The sequence below is a fragment of the Meles meles genome, chromosome 4 (assembly GCF_922984935.1).
Source record: "Meles meles chromosome 4, mMelMel3.1 paternal haplotype, whole genome shotgun sequence".
Lineage (NCBI taxonomy): Eukaryota > Metazoa > Chordata > Mammalia > Carnivora > Mustelidae > Meles > Meles meles.
Genome location: NC_060069.1, coordinates 103960153 through 103980352, shown reverse-complemented (window position 1 = coordinate 103980352; position 20200 = coordinate 103960153). Strand labels below are relative to the sequence as shown.

The following is a 20200-nucleotide window of genomic DNA, read 5'->3' as shown; positions in this document are numbered from 1 at the left end:
AAAATTGCAAGGTCAGCTAAATGTTGCTCAGCCTTTTTCCTGCTCTGTACACATACGCATACCTTCCCCATCACCATACTCCCTTCTTCAGTGTCTCCTAGTCCGTACAGTGACACCCAAGTACACATCCAGAGAAGTTTTTTGAGTTGTCTTTTTCTGTTGAAAATGGATTTTTACTTACTGTGGGAAATACTGAAAACAGTAAGAAAGGGGGATACCATCCCTTGAAAGTCCCATTCATGAATGGGGGCAAACTGCTGCATTCTTACTCTTTTTTCTTTCAAGTGTAGACTTTTTTATCTATGTGTTTCTTAGGACGAACAGGGTGAGAGTTTACTTTAATTCATTAATGCTGAGTTGTTCCTTAAAGAGGGATGCAGCAAGGGGATAAAGCTGATGTGCAGAAGTATAAGAGTATCAAAAGGATTTTCATTGCTAAAAGAGAGTATGCTGGAGTAAGGTTTCTGAATCACATACCAAGCTGAGTAATGCCCTACAGGATAACAAAATCGTAACCTTTGGATTCGAATGGGCAGAAACCGTTTGCATCTATCCAGGACAAAATTTATTTGGAATTTTACACAAAGAATCATTTGTGTCCCTCATGGGTTTTGATAAGTCAGTATCGATCCTTGCAGATAGCCTAACCAGTAATAGTGAATGCAAACGAATGTGCATACCCTTAGAAAATTCTGTTTCCTTGGGTGTCTCTGTTAGATGGTGTTCCAGTACCACAGTTTCCTTTGTTGTCCTAAATAATCTTCCAGAGATTTTTCATGGTCACAAAAAGGCATTGTATTTGGGCTTGATTCATTGACAGTTCAGGAGACGTTTTAATTAGCATATGAATAAGCCTTCTTGTATGCAGCGTAGCAAATCTGGCTCTGTAGTGTGTTGAACAACTCTTTTTTTTATTATTATTATAGTATAATTGATACATAGAGTTACATTAGGTAAGTTAGTTTCCGGCGTACAACATAGTGATTCTGCAAATCTCTACCTTAGGCTATGCTCACTGCAAGTGTGGCTCCCATCTGTCACCTTACAAAGCTGTGCCATTGATTCTATCCCCTAGGCTGTACCTTTCATCCCTGAGCAACTACTCTTAGTGAAGCCAGAAAGTTACGCTCTATTGGATAATTTATTAAGGAATCTAGGAGAGCATTTCAGTGGCTTCCCTCACTCCAGTGATCTTCCTACTGTTCCAAGGACAGGAAACAAACCTCGAAAATCACCTCCAGTCTTCATCCTTAGCACTTTTAACTGTTGGTGAATTTCTCGTTCCTCCAGTTTCCCCAAATCTACGAAGGTTCCTGACAATCCAGGAAGTGACCTTCCTTACTCCCTGTCAAGTCAGTGCCTTGTAAGTTACAAACTAGGTCTTGGTTCAATTTCTTGGGAGAATTTTATGGATATTGGCTCCAAATATAAAGTTAGATCCCTTTTTTGCTTCATAATGGGCTTTATGATATTCAATGAAATGAGGCTTATTTTTAAATATGACGCTTTGGTTTTGGCCCCTGTTGCTTAGTCCGTTTGTCTAGTTACATCCCAGTAAAAGGGAAGAGAGATTCTTATTGGCCCATGCAAGTAATGTTATTGCTTTTAAAAAATAAAGTGACGGGGACACCTGGGTGGCTCATTCAGTTAAGCTTCTGCCTTCAGCTTGGGAAGTGATCCCAGGGTTCTGGGATCCAGTCCCATATTGGGATCCCTGCTCATCAGGGAGTCTGCGTCTCCCTCTGCCTACTACTCCCTCTGCTTGTGTGCATGCTGTCCCTCTCTGGCAAATAAATAAATAAATCTTAAAAAAAAAAAAAAAAGGAAGTGAGTTAGGAAAAATATTTCTTCCTGAATTCTGAGGGACCAAGGAGAAGAAGCTACCTTTGAAAGAATGTTTCCTTTAGTTTACAAAGTCAGAGTCAACTCAATTGAAGGTTAGAGATAGATGGAGATGAATGCTAAAGGTGTTCCTCATTTAGACAGTAGAATATTATACACCAATGATTTTCCATGAGACCTATGGAAATTAGATTTCCAAGATCAGTTCGTTGAGTTCTATAGAATTCTTATTCCTTTGCCTCTTGGGTCATTAGCTTGATTTCACGAAGTCATCTATTTGTGGACTGAAAGAAGTCCCGAGAATCTTGTTTAGCCACCTTGTACTGTTTCGTGCTTGCCTATGCAGTGTCAGCTAAGAACTCAGAAGTCTCTACTCACAAGTCTGTTTCTGAAATCTCGAGATTGAAGAGAGAGTTTCTGGTAAAGGTCTATCTACGAGGCTCTGAGACTCTTTGTTTAAGGCACATTCTAGTCTGTAGCTAGCCGCAGAGTGTGTAAGCCACCGCGAAAGGACAGCAGAGACCACTTGGTGAGGGTAAGGGTAAGTGTCTGTGGTTCATCTGTGGTTAAGCTCATGAAGAGTAATCAGCAAGAAGGAGAGGTAAAATCCTCTGTCGGCGCGTAGGACATTGGTCTTATTTAACGAGTGTTTCCCCGGAGGGTGAGAACGTATCACAGAGTGTGAGGACATTCACAGACACCCAGGACCTTTCTGTAAAGTATGCCATCTCTGGATGTTATTTATATTATATTATTTTACTCATACAAAATTTGCCTAGGGAAGGCTGAGCTTCTCATTTGATTTGACAGATCTTCCTATGCTATTTTTGATGGTGTTGAGCTACTCATAAATAAGGGGCATAGCAAACCTAATTATTTCTGACATTCTTTTTGTAAGGTTAAGGAACAAATCTGGTGCTTGCCCGCGGATCAAGTGGGAAAACTTAAGGATGGATCATGTATAAAAGATAACTTGGAAAACTTTTTTTTTTTCCCTGAATTTAGGGTCCCATTTTGGGAAGGCAAAATCAAATATGAATTAGAGAAGATTTCATTACATGACTAATATAGGATTGTGGGTGCATGAGAACAATGAATATTTGCAGTTTGTCTACTGAATAAAGCAACAACATTTTATAATAAACAAGAAATCTTAAATCATTAGGAAATGTGGAACTTTCATTTGAAATATTTAGGGATATAGCACAAAAGTTTCTCCTGTGAGATACCAAATCTCTCTGCTTTCCTGGGCAGGTTATGTAGAAAAATAACCTTTTGTTGCCTTTTGTAAGCATAGGCTGATTTCTCCAAGATCATTCTGTCATTTCAATATAGGTAACTGCATTTTAGCTTTATGTTTATAAGGTATTTGTCATGCATTACGTTTTTTAAAATTACTTTATGAATAAGCCCATCAAAGTTGTACAAGCTTTGCCATAATTTTAACATTTTATTACATTTTTATAGCTTACTATTTCTATTATAAACCAAGTCAAATAAAGCTCCCTTTGTGCAAACCTACAATTTTTAAATTTTCACCATTTTTTGTTCTTCATGGTCTTTTTTTTAAAGGATTTTATTTATTTATTTGACAGACAGAGATCACAAGTAGGCAGATAGGCAGGCAGAGAGAGGAAGGGAAGCAAGGCTCCTTGTCGAGCAGAGAGCCCGATGCGGGGCTTGATCCCAGGACCCTGGGATCATGACCCGAGCCGAAGGCAGAGGCTTTAACCCACTGAGCCACCCAGGCGCCCCTGTTCTTCATGGTCTTTTGTCAATTCTGGAACAACCAGATACTTTAAGAAAAAAAGTATGTAACTTAAAGATATTGGAAATTATGCTTAAAATGACACACCACAGAAAATAATTACTATTGATATCAAAAGATGTGTCACAATTATAATTCAGTTTAGTTGAGCACAACTTTTATATTTTTCTTCACCTTAAGCATTATCTGGAAGTGATCTTAGCTTAGCTTTTCAGCAAACTAATATTATAAGACATTTAAGAAATTCAGGTAAACTAATCCCTTTGTGATAAAATAAATCCAAACTTATTTTAAGTATGAAATTATAGGAGCGCCTGGGTGGCTCAGTCGATTGAGAATTGACTCTTGGTTTCAGCTCAGGTCATGATCTTAGGGTCCTGGGATCGAGCCACACATTCGGGCTCTGAGCTCAGCATGGAGTCTGCTTGGGATTGCCTCCTTCTCCTTCTGTCCCTCCCCTACTCATGCTCTCTCTTTCTCTTTCTCTTTCTCTATTTCTTAAATGAATAACTCTTAAAAAAATAGGAAATTACATATGTACTATACCGTACATTGATAAAATAAGGAAAAAACATTAGGCTGATTTTTAAACCAGGATGTCAAATTAGTCTGACTTGTACGAGAGTTTGCTTTGATCACATAAACTTGTTTTCTAAGGAAAAAAAAATGCTTCTGAAATCAGCATTTTTTTAAAAGATTTTATTTATTTATTTGACAGAGATCACAAGTAGGCAGAGAGGCAGGCAGAGAGAGAGAGGAGGAAGCAGGGTGTCCGCAGAGCAGGGAGCCCGATGTGGGGCTCGATCCCAGAACCCTGGGATCATGACCTGAGCCGAAAGCAGAGGCTTTAACCCACTGAGCCACCCAGGTGCCCCTGAAATCAGCATTTTTGATGACAGTTCTTTTTCTTAAAATGTGAACATATTTTAATTATTAGAATTTCATTGCATTTTCTTAGAATTTTGGAAATGTTAGATTTATCTAGATGCTGATTACTCTCTAAAGCAATCAGAACAGAGGTTCTTTATTTTAGTTTATTATTATCCTCAAGAAGTAGGAAAATACTTCACTCATACACAGTGATTTTTTTCCCCCCCTGAAGTACAGAGCCTCAGGTGAAAAACTTAAAGTTTGGTTCTATAGCTTCAGCTACAGATCAAAAGTAAATACTGGAACATAAAATGTACTTGTTCCATATCTCAAGAGGCTGCTCACTGTTCCACTGGGCACAAAATAGTGTCCTGATTTGAACTCACAGAAAGCAAAATAACCAACAAATTAAAACAAGAACATATACAAATGTTCAGTCATCTCTCACCTGAGCAAGGTTGAATTTCAGTTCTACCTGCAGAGCACAAGTGGCCAGACCATAAAACCAGATCCCCACTCATGGCTGCCGCCAGTGGAGATAACTATTGGTTTGTGTGCAAACTAAAACCCAGGCCAAACTTGGTCAAAAATTAGAAACAGAAGCAAAGCACAGCCAGGAAAGCAAAAACTGCAGAAAAGAGCAAGTCAGTGAAGGTAAAGTTCTCCTCCCATTTGGGATTTACTCCAGGAGCCAAGAGAAGATGTGCCTGGATTTCCAGCCCATGGGATCTATTTCATGAAAAATGCAATTTAATTGACTCCACAAAACGAGTGTACTTGGACATTTCACAGGCACTTCCAAAATGTCAAAGCATAATTTTCAAAAAAGAAACAGAACTCTTACACAAATATAAAATGAATGGATGCCAAAGATTTATTTAACTCATTAGTGAGGAAACTGAGCAAAGTAAGGTTGGTTCACTGAGCATTTTCTCTATAGTACTTTTTAGCTAAGCTGTGATTATACTAGTGTTTTATCTGGATTTTTTTGTTGTTGTTTTTTACTTGTTCAATCTTTATTTGAAAACTCAAAGTAATTATAGTGAGTCTTAAAGATTGAACCCTAATTATGAATCTCCAACGACCTAGTTATGAAGTATAATAATCCACTTTAAGTCTACATTAAGTGGCCTCCAACCGCTGTGCTATTTGAGATGTTTGGTTTTTCATAATTTTTGTTCCTTCTTTCTTGCTCTCAGCTGCCAGTTCTTGCCTTTGTCATTATGCCAGCCTTTTCTTTCATTTTTTGATTTTTGAAACCAGATATCAAGGCTTGTTTAAAAATATTCCAAACTAAGAGTTACCAGGTCCAAGTGAGGTCTTGAGAGGGCTCTGTGCGCATGAAATGTATGTACTCCAGTCCGTAGACCCCGTGACCTCCTTCTGGGCTGGTCTGTGGTGGTTACAGCTATTTTCTAAGTGGAGGACATGAATGGATGAGCTGTCTCTAGAAGGCTAGGATGCTGATTCTATGACACACTCGGTTTTCTAGAGGCTAGAGGAATAATTGTACAGTAGACAGGATATTGTTAGTCCTCTCATTTGCCTCCCTCCCAGTAATATTGACATAAGGATGGCATCTAGTGCATCTTAAGGTCCAGGGAAAAGGCATTTTAAAAAGACAGGGGGGGAATGAAAAAACTGTAGCAAACTTGGGTGCTGTTAAGAATCTTCATTTGGTTACAATGCCAAAAGCATCTGTATGCTATCGTGGAGAACCAGTGGTTCCCCACAAATTGCACTGTAGCAATCCAACATTTTCTTTCTGGCTGATGGCAGTCTTCTGTGGTGCCTCAGTAAACAGCATTGTCGCCATATGGAACGTGGGGCCACACTTGCCTTTTATTTTTCAAACGCGTTGTAATGTGATGCCCATCTCATGAAACCCCAGGTTTCTAACTTTCTACACACTCTACCATCCTAAAGATAAGGTTGGCTTTCTTTCAAGGAAGAGGTTAATATTCCCATGGTATTATTATTGGAATAGATGAAATGTCTGGGTCAGCAGTTCTGTGCTATTTGGAAGACATTTTGTTCCAGTAGCTTCTCTGAAAGCTCTTTACAGCTGAAGACTTCTAGATTGCACGAGGCTGGGACCGCGTCGATCTTGTTCTCTGCTGTATATCCACCTCCTAGCCATTGATGAGAGTGTGAGAAGCATTTTACACCTGTTTTTGAAAAGAGTAAATGGATGTTTTTGATACCCATTCATGACATTCATTCTGGCTTTCCTTATTCTGTGGTCGAAGCTTCTCCCCCTTGTTCTCAAACATCTCAAACTTAAGTTTGTGCACTTGGTTCCAGGTAACCATGAAGCTCTATGAAAAAGAATGCAAATATCTCAGCACAAATGCGTTCTTTTGCTTCCAGAAGTGGGGCAATTCCCTTCCAATATGCAGTTAAAAATGAAGAGGTGAAAATTAGATGGTTTCCTCTATTTTGCAAATTTCTTAGCATTCTTTGTAGGAACTGGTGCCCTCCAGGGTTATACGGGGCCAAGGCTGCAGGACCCAGAGTCTTGCTTGTGTACTGTTGAGCAGCCCAGAGACGTATATTTCTAAAAGTTAGTATCAGCATAATGGTGCATATTTAGGGAATTTCAGCATTCTATAAAATAAATGTATATGTTCACTAATCTTAAAATGGTAAGGTGCAGATACCATTTTAGAAATGAGAGAGTAAACAGATTGGTGCTATTTAATTTTATAATTAGGAAAAACCATTTGGGAGCCCAAGAAGTGTGAGCCTTGTCACGTGAAGGTCACTCTAACCAAAGGTGTGCCTTGCTTTCTTGCCGGGATTCTTGCTACCTGCACTTCCTTGTGATTCCTGACCCCAAAGACAATTTGGGCATTCAGCCTTTTTTTTTTTTTTTTTTGCATTGTGAATTTGACAGCATTTCTTGGTTGGAGGTAGAATGGCAACGTTAAGAGAACGTCTTATGCAACCTAGCCATAATATTAATCTTTTTTTTTTTTTTTCCTGAGAAGAATGTGTTTGAAATTTGAAGGCAAGCTTAAGTATTGAAAATTATTTTTTTCTCCAGTCTCACGGACTTGGAAGGGATCTCTTTCTGGTGTGGCCCTTCCCCCTGCTACATCCTGGCAGAATTGTAATTTTTTTTTTAAAGATTTTATTTATTTATTTATTTGACACACACAGAGAGAGAGAGAGATCACAAGTAGGCAGAGAGGTAGGCAGAGAGAGAGGAGGAAGCAGGCTCCCTGCTGAGCGGAGAGCCCGAAGAAGCTGCGGGCCTCTATCCCAGGACCTTGGGATTATGACCTGAACTGAAGGCAGAGGCTTAACCCACTGAGCCGCCCAGGTGCCCCAGGGTTGTAATTTTTAAAAAATGGTTGCACTAGTGGGGAGTGGGTCAGTTAAACTCCAAGAGGGTGAGAGGTTGGTTTACTGACCAAATTAACTTGGTGGCTTAGACTTTTTAAAGGGATATTTGGAAATTATGATTCACTTTCTGTATTCTGACTCAGAATGTCTATTGTTACATTAGCTTATTTAATCTTCAGAGTTAGCATAAGCCCTCAACTCACTCATTTCGGTGAAGCCTTGACTCTAATATTTCAGTCTGTCAGTTCTCTGCCATTCTGTACCTTTCACCTTGATGGTCAGTGGTCTAGCTCAGAAATATAATGGGAGCCATAATTGTGAGCCATATGTACAATTTTAAATTTTCTTATGTTCAGAAACCTTTTTGTGGGTTACCTGGGTGGTTCAGTCGGTTAAGCGTCTTCCTTCGGCTCAGGTCGTGATCCCGGAGTCCTGGGATCGAGCTCTGTATCAGGCTCCCCTGCTCAGCGGAGAGCCTGCTTCCCCCTCTGCTCCTCCCACACACTCACATGCATGCTCTCTCTTGCTCTCTCTGTCTCAAATAAATAAATAAAATCTTCCTTAAAAAACGAAACTTAATGAAACAGTGAAAATAATTACGCTGTATTAGACAGTACAAGCTTAGAATGGTGATGCTCTCTACCTGCGTAAATCAACTGTCCATTCTGTACGCAGACTTCCTTCATTTATAATAAAATAAGAGTAAACCTCTAAGTAGTGAGAAGTATGAAGTAGACTACTGTCCAGGTAGATCACTTTGGGTCATCAGAAAATAAAGTACAGACGTTCTCTCTATGTATTTTAAGTGGCCAATTGTCACATGTATGTAGTTGTCTAGTACATATCGAAGGAATTAATCATTAGCAAATTAAGAGTATCAACTGTCCTCAGTTAACTGAGACTAAAAAGAGTTATCACATCTTTTTCTTCTTCAGTTGGATCACTAGGTGCATAGAGGAGTGATGGGAAGGAAAAAAAAAGTAGCATTTAGCAATAATCTAGTGACTCCACATTGGAGAAACACAGAGCCAACGTCTCCGTATAATTCTTTGTTACACTAGTCTGTGACTGTTGCTATTAAAAGCAGGTTTCTCTACACACGGGAGCCAACGGTAGGTCCTTGTTACAGTGGCAGTACAAGCTATTGCCTCTTGATGGCGCCACACATTTAAAGATTCCTGCTCAGAATTGAGGGATGTGTGCTGTGAATCCTCACGCAGTTTAGCGTTCTGGGCTCAGCACAAAAATACAGAAAACACCTTGGACGAAGAGGCAACTGCCCTGTCAGCCAGGGAGCGAGTCTCCTTCTTTTCTTAAGGTGATAAATTCATACAGGAAGGTTCATGACTAAAAAGAAATAAAGCTCGGAAATAAAATTCACAGGAAAAGGTACAAATATGATGGAAATTGAAAATATAGTGTATCAATACAGACAGGGTAATGGGGGATGACTGGAGCTTCTTTGTAGAAGAATGATCCCCATTCTAAATTATCTAAATTAAAAGCCATTTATTCAGCGACCTTTTAAAACATTTTTTCATCCACTAATAGGTCTAGTGACTGTGCTGGCTCATTGTGAGGTGAATTTTTCTTCTCCGGTTCTAGAAAAGCTTATGGGAATATCTGCTCTGAAGGATACTTTGAAAATTTGTGATTAGATTAAAAAAATTATAGAACACATACTACAGTAGAAACATAACGTCACTTTTTCATTGGAAGGATTTTGTCAGCCATTTGAATGTGCAGACCTACTGGAAGTCACTTGCAGAAAAGTTAATCTCTTTTTCATTTTGAGGTAATTGTAGATTTACATGAAATTGTTAGAAATAATTCAGAGAGATTCTGTGTACCCCTTATCCAATTTCCTCCAATGCAAACATCTTGCGAAACTATAGTTTTCATATCACAGCTAGTATATTAACATTGATGCAGTCAAATCAGAGTCAAGTCAGAGCAGATAGAACACCCGAAGATCCCTCCTGCAGGCCTTCTGTAGTCTCCCCCCACTTTCCTCCTACTCTCAGCAACTCCTAACCCCTGGCATCTGCTTGTCTATTCTCCAGAGCTATAATTTTATTATCATAGGAATGTTACATACATGTAATCATATACTTTGAGTTTCCCTTCTTCCTTGCTGCATAAGTCTTTGGAGATTGAACTAGGATGTTCCATGTCATTGCCTTCTCTCCAGCTCAAGTCTGGGATATATGAGGTAAAGGAAATCTCAGGGAACTTATTTCTGGGTCCCTAGGTGCCCAGTTGATCTGCTGCCTTTTCTTCATCTTTTGGTCTTCTTCTGTTTGTCTTATACAAAACGTGTCCAAGGTTCTCAGTTACACTCAGTGGGAGGAATAGGGAAAAATACCTTTACCTCATCTTCCCAGAAGCAGGAGTCAGGGAGATTAGTTTTTAAAGTTCAGAACAGCCAAGAACTTTGCTCTGGTGAAGTCTAATTGACCTCAAGGGGGAAATCTGTATATGGGGGCATGTTCTGCTGAAGAATTTTGGTTTGGAAAAATTGATGTTTCTCATTCAAAATTGCTAAGACCATATCCCAGTTCTGGGATTGTAATTTGGATTTTGAAAAAAGACAATTTTAATAAAATGCCTAAATAGAAAAAGAATAAGTTTCTCAGACATGTATTAGCCTCTCATTTTTATTACAGAATAAGAGAGCCAGAATATTGAAAGTCTGTCTTTCCCATTAGATCATGAAGACCAAGGCCTAAATCATGGTAGGCAGAGATTACAATTTTGAAAGTTGTTCTGGGAGCAAGGAAAATGTAGTTACTTTCTTAACATCTCAAGCAGAGAAAGAAGACTTGTCACTTTATTTTGCATTTTTAAAAGATTTTATTTATTTCAAAGAGAGAGTACAAACCCGGGAGAGAGGCAGAGGGAGAGGGAAAAGTGAGAAGCCGCTATGCAGGGCTCGCTGTGAGGCTCGATCCCAGGACTCCCCGACCAGGACTATGACGTGAGCCGAAGGTAGACGTGAGCCGAAGGTAGACGCTTACTGACTGAGCCACCCAGGAGCTCCATTATTTTGCCTTTTTCTATATAGAACTGTAGCATGCTTTTATAAATTTTAGAACACGGTATTTTCCATGTAATATATCTCTCACAAGTAGTTGCATTTACAAAACTTTCAGGTGATGTGTGATAGTCCACCTGTTTTTGTTTTTGTGTTTTACATGTTAGACTTTCCTACTTTTTTACTCTACCAACTTCTTTGTGCATAAAGAGAGTTCCTTAATTTTTTTAGGATAGATTTTCCAATGTGGCGATTTAGTTGTGGATTGAAAAAATTAAATATTACATAAAATTCTACAAGTATTTCAGTGGATTGCATTTTATAAACCATGATCCTTCAGGGGAAACAAACAAATAAACAGATTCCCTGGAACTCGGTTAAGCCAAGGTGAAATTGCAAATGAACAACAACATTTTAGACGTTTGTTGTGTTTTCCTTAATGGTGTGTAGAAAAAGCACAAATTTTTTAAACAGAAGGGATCTAGGAACCTTGTAGATTTTCTTCTGACACCCTATGTACAAGGAAAAATAATTGGCTTACTTCTTTAGATGCTATGAAGAAATTATGATTATACTGATCACATGAATTTCCTTTGTTTGTAGCCAGTACTTTTCAGTTGTAGGGAGAAGTGCATGATTTCCCCCTTCAGTTATCTGAGCTGAGGCAACAATGTTATGGAGTCATTCATAATCAGCACTTTCTTTGAAGCGATATCTATTAATATTTTAAGAATAGTTCAGCTCAACCCTGATATCTTATCCAAGTAAATTTTTTTCATCACTTGTATGTCTGCCAGTTGATTTTAAATGGCAAAATGATGCAAAAAGCCCTTAGGAAAAGGACGAAAATACAGCAGATCTAAGTTAGATGGTTATTGTAGTGAGAGATTCACTTGAGTCTACTCACAAATGCAAGAAATAACTGTTGGTGGAAAAAGCGAATTGAAGCAAACATTCCTGGTCTAAAGAGTAACAGGATCAATGAAGTCAAGTGATAGTATTTTAGGACATGTTCGATGTAGATGAAAATAAAAATCGACATTACCTCGGCGTGTGTGTGTGTGTGTGTGTGTGTGTGTGTGTATATATATATATATATATATAATTTATATCCTTATATAACATATTTCATATTATCGAATTATTAGATATGTTAATAATCATCTATTTAGTAAATGTATTGATAACATAAAATAGTATATACTAATTTTGTACATATATATTTTTTAATTACAAGCTCCTAAAATAGGGACACAAAAAAGGGCAGTGGGTAAGGACTGCAGTAAGGACAAGTAGCTTTAAGGGAGATGTTGACGCAGTAGTGAGTAATAGTAATTAAAAAAAAAATCTGGAGTGTGAGGGGTTGATTATGAAATGAGATTAAAAGAACTGAATTTCTTTGTCTGAGTATGAGCAAAGACAGGATATGATAAGTTCCTCAGGTATTTGAATGATGCGTGTACTCATAGGGCAGGAACACTGATAATCTTGGGAGTGTAAGGTAGAGTCAGAGGAAATGTGAAATAAAAATCTGGGTTTTATGTCAAGTATGAATTGTGTGCATTGGAGAGGAGCATGGATTTGGGGGGGTAGTTATTTCTAGAAGTTACTCTGCTGGACTTAATGTGGTATGGGGAATATATGTTGCTCTGTGATGGTGGGGCTAGAGTGACCAAAGGGCACGGAGTGACTGAAAAGATCTCTTCCTCCCCGGGTTGCAATGGTAACAGGGCAGAGCTCTGTTGCCAGAAGTTCAGGCATGTGATTCACCCCAGGGAGGGAATTTTGGGCAGTAGAGGATTTTTCTCTCCTTCCAGACTGGCCAAAGAGCCCCACAGATCTGTGAATTTTTCAGGGAGACATTTGGCTGCATTAGATATTTTCCTGTATTGCCTTTCCCTGAGAACAGTTGGATTCAGCTGCTAGGTTTGCTTGTTAACTAATACAGTAGTCCCCCCTTCTTTGCAGTTTGCTTTTCCTGGTTTCAGTTACCCGCTGTCAACCTCGGTCTAGAAGCAGATAATCCTTCTTCTGACCCACCATCAGGAGGAGGTCAGTAGTAGCCTAATGTTAGGTCACCAAACCTATGCCATTTACCTCACTTCATCACATGTAAGCATTTTATCATCTCACTTCATCATAAAAAAGGTGGGTACAGTACAATAAGTACTTAGAGAGAGAAAGAGAGAGAGAGACCACATCCATAATTTTATCACAATATATTGTTATACTATTCTATTTTATTATTGGTTATTGTTGTTAATCTCTTACTGTGATAGGGTTTAGTACTATCTGTGGTCTCAGATATGCACTGAGGGTCTTGGAACATATCCCCCTCGCATAAGGCGGGACTCCTTCCTGTATTAGTGATGATTCTCTGGGACCCACAAGACAACTATCAATTTCACTTCCAATTTTTTATGGAAAGCATCTCTAATCATTGATAACAAACACTGAGCACCTGCCTTGTGACAGGAACCAACTTAGACTTTAAACATTCTCACACACACTCCTTTATTGATTCCTCCCAAGAAGCCTAGGGCAGGTGCTGATCTTATCGTCTCTGTTTTACAGACCAGGTTATAGAAACTCAGAGGGTTGAACCTGATAAGAACTTCTGTGTTTACAGGTCTGGTACGTTCCAGAATTTCAAATCCAAATCTTTGTTCTTTCCACTTAATCAAACTTAGACACAGACTCTGCTCTGAAAGCCCGGTGGTTTTGTGTGAGAGAAAGAAGTCGATTTATCCACAGATCCTTACAATACATGGTTACAGAGAGAAGCACTGAGATTTCTTTGTAGAGTCCTGATACCATTATTTCAAAGCGTTTCTCCTTTCTGCTCACTGTACTTGGAATTTTCCTGGAGAAGTGGGAGGTGCCCCTTCTCTTACAGAGTGTCTAGTCTGCACAAAGGCAGGATACACTATTCTAGATTGCAAAGGGCTGGGAATGGTGGAAGTGAAATGCTGAGCTTTGGCGACTTCTTTGAGATTGGGAATATGTGGAGGTGTGAAGGGAAGTAAGGAAGCAGAATAGTAAATCTGCTGGGTAATGTGATGAGGATAATTTATTATCTGGGGCGGCGGGAGAAGGAGAGGACTTGAGTACATTTGCAGACAGAGGCAAAGGATTCGAGAGAGGAAATAAGCATGTAGGGGAGGGGAAATTGGTGAAACGAAACCGTAAGGATAATGGGAGGGCATAGAGATGCAGTGAGGCAGGTAGAGGGCTTTACCTTGGGAAGACTGAGGGACTCTCCTTAGATCCCTGTGCTAACTTAGATTGTGTATACTGTGTTCAAGAAGCGTGTGTGTGTGTGTGTGTGTGTGTATTATATATATGTATGTGTATGTGTGTGTATATATATATGTACATATATACATATTTGTTTGTGTTTTAAATCCCCCATGACACCCTACAAGATAGATACTCTAGTAATTCCTTGCTTTATGCATGAGGAACTAAGACCCACAGAAGCTAAATGACTTGCCCAGAGCCTCACAAGTAGCTATGGAAACAGCATTGAGGCTCCAGAGTTCCTGCTCTTAGCTGCTGTGGTACCATGAAGAAAGGAGGACCAGATATATAAAAAGAGGTAGAGGAGGGAAACTTAGGGCATTGCGCAGGATGACCTTGATCTCCTTAGGCAGTGCTCTTGTGTATTGGGATTTATTGACTATATTTGAGAAATAAGTACTGAAAAATCACTGAGTGTTAAGCGGTGTCCTAGTTATCTGCATATGCCTTACTCTCCCTCAGCATCTGGTTTTCCATTATCATGGAGCCAGAATAGGTATAGTTGATGCAAAATCCTCATAGTAATCTTCCTGTAGCAAATGCTTGCCGATCAGTTCATAGCTGTCACATTATTTAGTAAGTCTTCAAATGACTTGAACTTGCCTCCAGAACAGATACGTCACACAAGCCATTGTTCTTTCATTTGTAAGATGGACCTCTTTCCAGAGCAACCCTCTGATGGGGCACATACACACATGCTTTTTAAACAATGGATGGCAGAATGAAGCGCTGCCCAGACCACAAGTCTGAAGGTAGACTTCCCAGGTAGACTGGAAGATAAAATGTTCTTAGCTAGACATTACACTGACACAGATGAAGATAATTTGTGAAACCAAAAAAAAATAAAAACTCCTTACTTACATATACACTTTCTTAGATCAGTTGTCCTAAACTGATAAAAATAATACCAGAGCAATGTTTGGATAAACATGAAGGTCAGTTACAAGGTGAAAGGGCGCTGTCTCCATATACGACCATCCTCTCTTCTGATACCAAGCACAAGTTCAGAGAGTTCCCAGGAACCATCCACAGGTTCATGAATTCACTAGAAAGACGTACAGAACCCACTGAAAGCTGTTGTAGTTAGGATTATCGTTTATTACAGGAAAGGACAAAGATCAAGATCAGCCAGAGGACTGAGTTAGGAGGTTCCATATGCAAAGCTTCCTCTGCCCTCTCCCTGTGGAGTCAGGATGTGGTATGCTACCTACGCTGTTGTGTGATAGTACCCATGGAGCGTGGGCAGCCAAGAAAGACCTTCTGAGCTTCAGTGTCCGGAGTGTTTAGGGGGACGTCATCATGTAGGCATGACTGATTGATTGTCTACTTGGTTAATCTCATCACTACGTTGATGGACACCGTGTGACTCCCAGGCCCCCACACAAAAATCACACGATTGTCCTTCTGGAGTGGCCAGCCCTCCCCCTGAGACTGATTATCAGGAGTGCCCCACTGTGTCCTAAACAAAGATAATCCAATCAGGTATGACATAGATTACCTTCCAGAAGCCCACAGTCCAACAGTGAAAGCCAGACCTCCCTTTGGGCAAAGCAAATTCCTTATTACACGGTAAATAAATGAGCTGCCTTTAGTAGGATCTCTGAGGCTCTTGTCTCCAAACTTTGGGCCTGTTACCTGCTTGAACTTAAGCAAGGCTTATCAATCATAATGGGCTTCTGTGGAGAAAACAAAAGAAAAAAATTATCTCAGGCTTAAAAACAGCATAGGTCTCTTTCTCCTCCCCTCTCCATGGCCAGCATGGGTTAAATGAGGCCTCTGCTCCCTATTTCCTTGCTCGAGGTCAAGGCTCAGGGAGCCAGCACCATTTGGAGTGTCACTCTGCAATGGCCAAGCAAGACAGGTAATGGATCATGTGTTGGCCGTCCAGGCAGAAGGGACACCCATTGCTTCTCACATGTCATTGGCCAATGCAAGTTTGACACTTACATCAAGTTTAGGGGTAGGAGACTGAAAAACTGTTTTACCCTGTGTCCAAAAAGACAAGAACTGATCATCATAGCCCTGGTTACTACCCCAAGGGGTTTATCTGTAAAAACAAAAAGACTCACATAAAAGACTTAACCATCGCTCTGTTTTTCCCCCTCATTTTCCTACCTAAATGAGACATCAGAATTCGCTCATGGAATCTTGGAAATTCTGCTTACGTGCTGTGGGCTCCATCTCTCTGCCATCCACTTTTAGACCAGGTTCTCTGACTCTTGCTGGTTCTTTATTTAGGGTTGTTGGGATTGCTTAAGTCCTGATATACAGAGAGAGAGAGTTGACGCACTTCTCTGCGTGTACCTCGTCCCTCTTCCTCCACAGAAGCCCATCTTTGCAGCCACACGGCAGTTGCCGATCATGGCATGCTCTTTAGTCCACGCTCTACCCCTTTGCTTATACGGTTCCTTTATAGACTTGCCCAGCCACCGCTCTGGCCAGCAGGCCACACAGACTCACATTTATCCCAGGGTCTCAACTCAGATTTGTCTTTCTGTAATTTTTGTCCACTACTTCCTTACCTGTGAATTTATTGGTTTTCTGTAAATCTGTTAGCACCCTTGTCTTTGATTGACTAACTCTTTATGCCTTCTGCTAAAGAGGTAAGGGTAGAAATGTTGTCTTTTCCCGTCCTTGTGTCTCCAGCACAATAACAGCCTGAGAATAACTTAATAGATCTTTGATGAACTGGTGATTATGGAGATATTGAATCACTAGGGTTGACAGGAGAGAGAAGTAAAGTCATACTTAGCAGTTACAACAGGTCCTCTTGAGAAAAAATACCTTCTTTCGACTAAATTATTTCTAGCCATTAAAACTTGACCCTTGCTTTTATGTAATGAGTGACCCAACATAGTTAATTTTAACACAAGGAGTTCAACAAAGATTCCTACTGCCTTCGTGGGTATCAGGCAACTGTTTTCTATGTGATTTACCTCTGCACTGCATTTCCAGTGCTGTGGCCCAGACTGGCTGCTGTTGATTACCAGGGGATGGATGGGGCTGGGGGATGGGAGAGGTCTCTGACTAAGGGCTATAGAGAGAGGCACTGCCAGACATATTCCTCAGAAAAAGAAAGAAAGCTCTGAAGTCAAAATACATTCAGTCTACAGCTTTCTTTTCTTTCTTTCTTTCTTTTTTTTTTTTTTTTAATTGCTGGGGGAAAGAATTATACAGCATTTTCTTCCGGTATCTATTTTAAGATCCTGTGTCCCCTTCAAATCTTTCTTCTATATATGTGGTATATGGAGAGGAGGAAAGGGAAAACAGAGAGGGAGATTAAGAAATGCATTTAAAATAATTTGATTCAAATGACCTACTTTTCAAAGTCATAGTACCCATGTTTCGTGCCATTTAGATGCCTAGGCCTTTTCAAAAGAACACGCTGCAGAATGCTGGCTGGGAGAGGTGGGCAGGAATTGAACATCTTCAAGAGGGTGGCCCTTTCAACTTGGCAGGTTGCCAGGTGAAATGCCAGATGAAGTTTGGAGCTTGACGTTCCTGCTAACTATTCATAGTGCCCTGTTTGGTTCTCAAAGGTCTGCTGGTGTGGAATAGGTGCCTTGGTTTTAGGCTCTCCTAGCGGGGAGAATATTGGAGTGATGGATGGGAAGGAACAAGACTCCAGAGTGAAGAGGGCTCGGGGGAGAGTGATTTTATGAGAGTACGTCTGTACAGGGTTTTCCTTAAAAGGCTGCATGTAGTGCCTTCTGAAATGCCTTGCAGACTTTCTTCTGACGTACATCTTGACATCAGTTTATTTTTCTTCAGTGCAGCTCAGCGTGTCTCAGCGCAGCCTGGATTTCTCTGAGACTCACAGGCAGCCGTGCTGCGTGTGTGTGTGCGTGTGTGATTCAAGCCTGGACAGATTGGCTGTGAATGGGGTGATAAGAATAGAGAGAAGCACATACCAGTAAACCACACTTCCTGTGCACAAGCCTTTGAATACTGCGTTTCACTGTCTGAAATAGCATTCATCTTAAGGCTGGGATCATTTATTCCCTGTGGAATTAAGCAAGAGCACTGGCAGCAGCAGAAACTATTTTGGGAAAGAGATGTGGGAGGAATTTTGCTATGTATTACAGACGAGGCAGAAGTGCCTTCCGTGGTTTTGAAGCCCTGGTAAGTGGGGAATTGACAACTTTCAGATAATCCCACATCATAATTAATATCCAGGCTAATGTATACACACTGCGATCTATAAAGGTCGTCAGTAAAGACGGAGTTTTTAGATGCTTCAACTTAAGTCACCTAAATGGCAGAAAGAGAACTTTCCTTTGGGGATTAGCATTAGCTTCTCATGCAGATGCTGTTGAGAAGGGGTAAAATACAGCATCTGTTCCTGTCCCCCTCCTTAAGTACGCCCTTGCAGGTGGTTTTTGCATATTCCCATGTAAACTTCCTTCCCTCCTTAGAGAAATTTAAAGTAAAGTGGTGAATGGTGTGCCCCCCTCCAACTCCCTCCCCCTAAAGCTGAGGTGGGTAGGGCTTGGCAGCTGGCAGCAGCTGCAGAGATAAATAAGCCAGGGGCTCCTGGATGGACAGGGTGGGTGCAGAAGCATGTGGGATGAGTGCCTGCCCTGGGACGAGGCCATGAGGACGGAGCTGCAGCAGGAGGCCACAAGTTCAGGCAGTGAATGGGAGGTCGGGGCTCATAGGAGCCAGTGTGATAGTCCTTTTGATCAAGCTATTGCTTTTGCAGGGGTGAAGCGGGCAAACTTTATAGAGGACAGAGAAAAGTCAGCTACAACTTAAATGACTTCTATCTTGTCATTTAATTAGTGTATCTAATGGAAACCAAGGCATTATGTTGCTCTGTTTCTCTTTAACTTAGCTATTGGATAGTCAGTCCTTCAACTGGCAAAGAACTGAGTACCTTCAGAATTTTGTCTTTACAAATTAGCTGCAATCAGAAATTGCAAACAGCAGCCTGGTGCTACTTTAAAATTCTCTACTTTGTTACTGGTAACCAGCTTAGAAAATGTTTTTCTACGGTAGGCTTTTGATTTTTTTTCCCAATGTGGTAAACGTAATCACAACAGTTTTTTGTTGTTATTGTTGTTATCTTTTCTTTTCACTTTGGCCTTGGAATTAATGTGAGAGCAGAGACATTAAGGTTCCTCACCCCAAACAGTGCTGTCGAGGCTTATGATAAACATTTCATAAATTATATCCTATTGCTCAAAAATATGTAGAGAATTTACTTTAAGTCAAAACCATAAATATGCACTTGTTTTGTATGGGGAGCTTGGTGAAGAAATAGTACCATTATAGACATCAATGGCCTATATATTGATTTTCTTTAAGCAAATGAACTATATCATTTCATGTTCCAGTTAAATCGAATCAAAATGATCTCAGAATCTGAAATACATTGCTGTCTTTCTATCTGGATGTGACATGAAAAGTTTTTCATTTTTATGCAACATTTCTAATTCTTTACAGTTTTAATTACCCATGTGAGAAATTGGTAGAAAAGACCTTTATCGCATGATAAGGCATAAGAAAAGTACTGAAAAATTTGAGGCATGTCAAGAAAAAAATTCTTTTAAATTAGAAGATTCTTTAAGTAGTATTTTTCTTTTTGTGTGTCTATTTCTCTAGGATGCTAGAGAAGTAACTTGAAGCACCAGTGTTAAGTCGATAGGGATGACAGAGCCAGATATGTTGGAGGTAGAGTGGTAGAGAAGGAAGGAGTGAACATTTTTTAAAAAGGAGATTTAAAAAAAACAAAAACAACTTTGAAGTGTTCAGAGAACTAATAAATCAAGAAAAGGCTTACCTCGGGCTGCTACGTGGGAGGATCCACACTGGGACATCCAAGGAGAGGGGAAAGCCCAAATTGAGTTTGGGAAGAAAATCAGGCATTTTTCCCCAGGGTTTCACCTGGATCCTTAAACACATCCATCTAAGGTGACGGAAACTCATCACTAGCCCCCTGACTGTGGGTTTGCCTGTGGGATGAAATCACCAGCGGTCCCAGCCTCTTCGATCTTTTTCTTTGTGATTGCCTGCATTGTCACAAACTCTCTGACCGT

At 40.1% G+C, this 20200-nt stretch overlaps 1 protein-coding gene across 14 annotated transcripts in view; it reads left to right on the top strand.

The window, feature by feature from the left end:
- Positions 1-20200, top strand: part of PHLDB2 (pleckstrin homology like domain family B member 2) — a 113970-nt gene that overhangs the window by 29974 nt on the left and 63796 nt on the right. The window lies entirely within an intron of this gene.